Below are 7,088 nucleotides of genomic sequence, written 5' to 3' on the forward strand. Positions count from 1 at the left end.
GATGCCTGCTCCTCAGGATCCATACTAACCTCCTGGCTACTGATCGACTACCAAGTTAGGCCAAAAGCCTAAGCTTGGGGGAGTACGTGTTTCCACCGACCTTACATTCATGTCCACTTATTCCATTTGTCGGTGTTCACACTTTTTCATTGTATCATCCATGTTTAGATCTATTTTCTTGCTTTCTTCTTATGTGTTTGAAAAACTTTAGAAATAACAAAAAAAATAGTTGTAGTTAATTTACTTTCTATGCATGCTTAGTACTTGTACTAAAAAGAAAACCCAAAAAGATTTCCTTGTTCTTCTTTTGCTTGTTGGGAGCTTTCCCGTGCAAATATTTTTTCTCGTTTTTGCTTTTCCCTTTTTGCTTGTTAAAGAAAACCAAAAACTCCAAAAATATTTCAGTGCATTTCTCTGAATTTCTTTTCTTTTTATTCGACTTGTACCAAAGACAAGACCACGATGAAAATGTTGAGTGGCTCTCATATGAATAATTGTTGAACTAATAAAGAGCCCATTTTACCTTGTGTTCTCTTGTTGAATAAAATGTTTTGCAGATTCCAGCTTAGTCCATGGCACTCTTGCACTATTATTATTTTCATATCATTCGGTCGTGCAAGTGAAAGGCAATAATGACGACATTCAATGAACTGGCCATGGCAAAGAGAAACTGGTATGAACTCGACTTGTTCTGTTTGTGAAAATATGTTTAACCTAGTATCCAGGCTTCAGCCCATTATGATTAAACATGTTTGCAATGACAATTAGAGATTATAGTTTCTCATGCCATGCATAAGTAGCTGGGAGTTAATAATGATTTATCTTGGATATCAGCATAGCGTTAAGATGATTGTGATGTAGTATGATGATATGGTATCCTCCTCTGAATGTTCAAGTGGCTTGACTTGGTACATGATCATGCATTTAGTTGAGTCAAAACCAACATAGCCTCTATAATGTTTATGTTCATGGTGTTCATATCCTACTCGTGCTAGTGTCCAATGTTACTTACGCAATGCATGGTTATGATCGTTGTTGCTCTCTAGCTGGCCGCTTCTCAATCTAAATTGCTAGCCTTCGCCTGTACTAAGTGGGGATTCTGCTTGTACATAAAAAACCTTGAACCCAAAGTTATTCCAGATGAGTCCACCATACCTACCTATATACGGTATTGCCCTGCAGTCCTAAGTAAATATGCATCTACCACCACTAAAAACTTCTAAAAATTTATCAGTTTTGTGTGCCTGGATCATTCATGGAACGATAGGAGGTGGTCGATTTCTTCCATGCTAAGCGGGTTATTCTTAGGTTGAGTGTTTATTCACTCGCCATCGCACGAGAAAATGGGTGGTAATAGGGATTCCCAGTCCAGAACTCAAAATGCAAATAATTAAACAAAACTCCTCGGGACTGATGTTAGTATGGACGACACCCGTTGTTTCGGATATGCCATGGAGTGTGATTGTTGGTGGAGGGGGAGTAAACCTTTACTTTTATCGCTTGAGAATCGCCACTAGCGTGCTGAGCATGGAAGATGTTGATAACTGATGGTCGTGAAGTAAATGAGAAGGGTGCATGTCTCAAAATTTCATTTATCTCTGTTTTAAAAATTGAGCTCTAGCACCTCTGCAAATCTCTGCTTCCCTCTGCGAAGGGACTATCTATTTACATTTATGTTGTGTCATCACCCTCTAAACCAAGTGCCAGAAACTGAGTAGAGCACACCAGTTACGATTTATGCATTGTCTGTAGCTAATGTTGGGTGCATCATGACTGGATCTTTTCTACCATGAATTACAATGTTTAGTCGCTGCTTGAACTTTGGAGGTGCTCTACATTTATGTTTTGCGGTCTTAGAAAGGTCTAGCGAGATACCATTATTGTCATATTATATCATGGTTGTTTTGACAACCTGTTGCCGTTTGAGATATCTTATTATTGCTCGCTAGCTGATTATGTCATTGATATGAGTCATTATAATCTTTAAGAGTTATTGTCGACATGGATAGTTGTAATGTTGGCTGAAAACCTGGATGCCGTTTAAGCTTATTTACGCAAACAAGAGCAAAAGAGTTCGTAAAAGTTTTTCTTTCTCACTTTCAGTCTATCAACTGAATTGCTTGAGGACAAGCAAATGTTTAAGCTTTGGGGAGTTGATACATCTCCAGCGTATCTACTTTTTCTCACGCTTTTCCTCTTGTTTTGGACTCTAATTTGCATGATTTGAATGAATACCATGGTGTTGTTTTTGTGTAGAAATAAAAGTTCTCCGCATGGAACAAAACTTTGTGAGGAATTTTTATATAATATATAAGAATTTCTGGAGCCAAGACCTACTGGAGAGGGGCCCCTGGGTGGGCACAACCCACCAGGCCGCACCCTCCTCTCCAGGCGTGCCCAGGTGGGTTGTACCCACCTGGTGGCTCGGCAGACCTTAACCTTGACACTATAAATTCCTATTTTCGGAGAAAAAAATCAGGGAGAAAGAATTATCGTGATCCACGAGACGGAGCCGCCGCCAAGCCCTGTTCTTCCTCGGGAGGGTAGATCTGGAGTCCTTTTGGGGCTCCGGAGAGGGAGGTCTTTGTTATTTGTCATCACCAACCTTTCTCCATCGCCAATTCCATGATGCTCCCCATCGGGAGTGAGTAATTCCTTCGTAGGCTCACTGGTCGGTGAGGAGTTGGATGAGATTCATCATGTAATCGATTTAGTTTTGTTAGGGCTTGATCCCTAGTATCCACTATGTTCTTAGATTGATGTTGCTATGACTTTGCCATGCTTAATGCTTGACACTTTGGGCCCGAGTACCATGATTTCAGATCTGAACCATTTATGTTATCATCATTATACCCATGTTCTAGATCCGATCTTGCAAGTTATAGTCACCTACTACGTGTTATGATCCGGCAACCCCGTAGTGACAACAACCGAGCCCACTCCCGGTGATGACCGTAGTTTGAGGAGTTCATGTATTCACTATGTGCCTATGAACTTTTCAATATTGTTTCTACTAAGTTACTACTTCTATCATCACTGCTACACTTGCTACAAAATACTGCTATCACTGTTACTGTTACTATTGTTGCTGTCACTACTATCAAAACTATCAAACTACTTTGCTACTGATCACTTTGCTGTAGATAATTAATCTCGAGGTGTGGTTGAATCTACAACTCAGCTACTAATACCTTCAAATATTCTTTGGCTCCCCTTGTGTCAAATCTATAAATTTGGGTTGAATACTCTACCCTCGAAAACTGTTGCGATGCCCTATACTTGTGGGTTATCAGGCGCCCCAGCTTGCGGCCCGAGCTCGGGAGCCCACCTGCTCCTCGTGCTGGAACCTCAGGAGGGGTGCTAGACCGAGGAGTTCAAGGCGTACCTACTCCAAGGAACCCTGCCGGAGAAGGAGGAAGACGCGGAACGTGTGGCCCGCCAGGCCATCGCATACTGCATCCTGGACAGTGAGCTCTATCGGAAGCGACCAAATGATGTCTCTCTATGATGCATCTCCAGGGAGCAGGGATGCGAGCTGCTGGCTGACATACATGGCGGGGACTGTAGGCATCACGCTTCATCACGCACCCAGCTCATGGGGAAGGCGTTCCGCGGCGGGTTCTACTAGCCCACAACGCTCAATGATGCCACCGAGCTGGTAAGATCCTGGGATGCCTGTCAATTCCATGCCAAGTAGATCCACCAGCCCGCCCAGGGCCTCCAGACCATCCCGCTCTCATGGCCGTTCACAGTCTGGGGGCTGGACATCCTAGGCCAGTTTCCTCGAGTGCCCAGGGGCTACTGCCACCTCCACTACAAAAAAAAGACACATCCGTGACATTTTGGGCTGAACGAAATTTTTTGTCATACAAATGACACTTCTATGACGATAATTGTGACAAAACCCGGTATCATCATAGATGTGGTGGGCTCCTACTTCTATGACAAAAAATCATGACAGAAAATGGGCTTTTCGTCCTGGGCGGGCTGGAGACGCAGCTGCATGACATTCTTTGGGTCGTCCATGACGAAAAAAACCGTGGTAGAAGCGAGGGGGAGGAAAATTTCGGGGAGTTCCTGGTTACGGTGGGAGGTCGGGGGCCGAGCGGTGCGCGTTTCTCTCGTACACGTACGCGCGTGTGTGCGAGGTGTTGGCTCTAACTAAACCCGAGCGAGGCGTTGGGCTCTAACTGAACCCGAGCGATTGGACTGCAGCCTACGCGTTACTGAACCCGAGCGATCGATCGATGGCTGTTAACTGAACCCGATCGAGCGATTCCTTCGCTACTGCTGCTAACTGAAGCCGATCAATGCTGCCTCTGGATCAACAGTGAGCGTTGTGGTGGGGGGGGGGTTGGATGAACAGTTCCCGGTGGGGGTGGATGAACAGGACCCCGTGGTGTTGCCTCTGGATGAACAGGACCCCGATCGATCGAGCCGGTTGGGGCTGGATGAATAGGACCCCATGGAGGGCTGGATGAACAGGACCACCCCGTGGAGGGTAGGATGAATAGTAGACGGTGGAGGGCAGGATGAACAGTAGCCCGTGGAGGGGTGGTTGAACAGGAGCCCGTGGAGAGGGCTGGTTGAACAGTAGCCGGTGGAGTAGCGCGCGATGGAGGCTGGATGAACAGGAGCCCGTGGATGAACAGTCGCAGGTGGAGGCTGGAGGAGGTCGACGGTGGATGAACAGTAGCTCGTGGAGGCTGGAGGGGGTCGACGGTGGAGATGAACAATATCCCGTGGAGTCCTGTATTGCGGTACGCCACACCCCTCCGGATGAATAGGACCCCTGTTTCGACCATAGCGCTCCAACACAAGTCTGTTTCGTCCGTTTTGCGGTACGCCACACCCCTCCCGATCAACAGGACCCCCGTTTCGACCGTAGGAGGTCTGTTTCCTCCGTTTTGCGGTACACCAGACCCCTCCCGATCAACATGATCCCGTTTCGAACATGGCCGGTCGAACACAAGGCCGTTTCCTCCGTTCTGCGGTACGCGAGACCTCATTTCCATCGCCTATTCCGTCCAAGCCCTCCCGATGAACACGACGCATTCCGTTGCGTCCCCATGAACACAACGACAACACTATTTCTCCGTTCCGACCCAGCAATGTACATGAGCCCTGGCCGTACGTATGCGCGAGTAGGCGTTCGAGACCCCGCCCGTATGTACACATACGTGGCCGTATTTTCTTTCTTGCACCCTGGCCGCTGTACGTACGTGTACATGCTACGTGCGTGCCTCTACTACGACATGTGCGCGCCTCTACTACGACACGTGCGCGCCTCTACATCGACCAGTATGTACGTACACGTTCGCGACCAGAATGACAACGCTACGTATGCTTCGACCAGGTGGGTCCCGACTGTCAGGCACTTCCTTGCCTGCGAAGATGTAGCTGGTGGGTCCCAATAGTCAGGGGACGAATCGTTTTTTTCCTGGACGCACTTCCTTGCGTGCGAAGATGTAGCTGGTGGGTCCCAGCAGTCAGGGGGAAACATTTTTTTTCGCGAAATACAATGGCTCATCCGGTGGGTCCCAGCTGTTAGGTGGAGGAATCATTATTTTCCGCATAATAATGAGGCACTTCCTTGCTGCGGCCGTGGACCAAGCTATCAGCCTCTCCACGTACAGTCCACATCCGATGGAAGTCGTTCCTTGACCATGTTGACCACGCCGTGCCGAGAGCACCAGGGCGGTGGACGATGGCGAGGCCTAGGAAGGGGACGACACGGAGGCAGGGAAGACTCGGCAGTTGTTTCCCACGCGGAGGGGAGTACGACTGTACGAGGGTTTACAGGTTCGTCTGCCGTCGCCGGAGAATAACAGCAGGTGTGGGTGAGTAGAGGGATGGCTAGGCCAGCGATGGGAGTATGGTCGGGCGGTGAGGCCTGCCCGGCAGCACAGCCGGCCGCGAGGAGGAGGGAGCAGGCAGTCCCGCCGGCGCTTGTCTGAGCGGCTGGAGCAGGAAGAGAAGAGATTGAAGAAGCACGACGGCCGTTGGATGGACATCCAACAGTCAATGCTTGTGCGTCAGCCTTTTTTAGGAAAGCCTCAAATCTGTGGAAAACAGCATACATCCCATCTGCCATTATTTCTGATAATTTACAGCCCATTTGCTAATTCTTAAGGTTTTTTGGAGCCCATATTCTTTTTGTTAGCATTACAGCCCATATTGTGGCAACGGTTAAAAAATTATACGAAATTTTGCATATTTCGGTGCGATCCGAACTGTTTTTAATCCCGAAATTTCGACTCACATTCAAACTGAATTTAAAAATAAATGTATATCAATATAAAATCCAACACATTCTCCACGCATAAAAATTAATGTAATTTAAAATCTTGAAATAAAAAAAAGATATTTGAAACTAATTGCCGGTTTGATGTGTTTTAAAAATGTACCACCCATTTCTCATTACTGATGGGCCATTTTCTCGGCCAGCCAAATGAAAGCTCTCCTCGTCTTGAAAGATTTGCAGCCCAATAGGCCTGACAAAGCGACTTACTTGGCAAATCACAAAAAACTGGGCTGTGGCCGTGGACCCAGTTGTCAGCCTCTCCACGTACAATACTCTTCCGATGGAAGTCGTTCCTTGACCACGTTGACCACGCCGCGCGGAGAGCACCACGGCGGTGGATGACGGCGAGGCCTAGGAAGGGGACGACGTGGCAGTGGAAGCCCGCGCGGAGAGGACTACGAGGATTCACTGGTTCGGCTGCGGTGTGAGGCCGCCGTCGCTGCAGGGCTTGGCCAGTGGTGGGAATAGTAGGGGGCGGTGAGGCCTCTGCGGCAGCACAGCCGACCATGGGAGGCAGGAGCATGCGGCACGACCGGCACTGCTTTGGGCGGCTGGAGCGAGAACACCAGAGGTTGAAGAAGCACTACGGCCGTTGGATGGACATCGCACAGTCACTGGAGCTAGAATCGTTCATATTGACTAAGTTGACAAAGCCCTTCGTCCCCGTCAACTTAGTAGGCCCACAAGTCAGCCTCCCAGCAAGGTGGGTCCCAGCTAGCCGGGGGAGTATTCATTTTTTTGTGCGTAATAAGGAGGCACTTCCGGTGGGTCCGAGCTGACAGCG

Source organism: Triticum dicoccoides, chromosome 2A (assembly GCF_002162155.2).
Source record: "Triticum dicoccoides isolate Atlit2015 ecotype Zavitan chromosome 2A, WEW_v2.0, whole genome shotgun sequence".
Lineage (NCBI taxonomy): Eukaryota > Viridiplantae > Streptophyta > Magnoliopsida > Poales > Poaceae > Triticum > Triticum dicoccoides.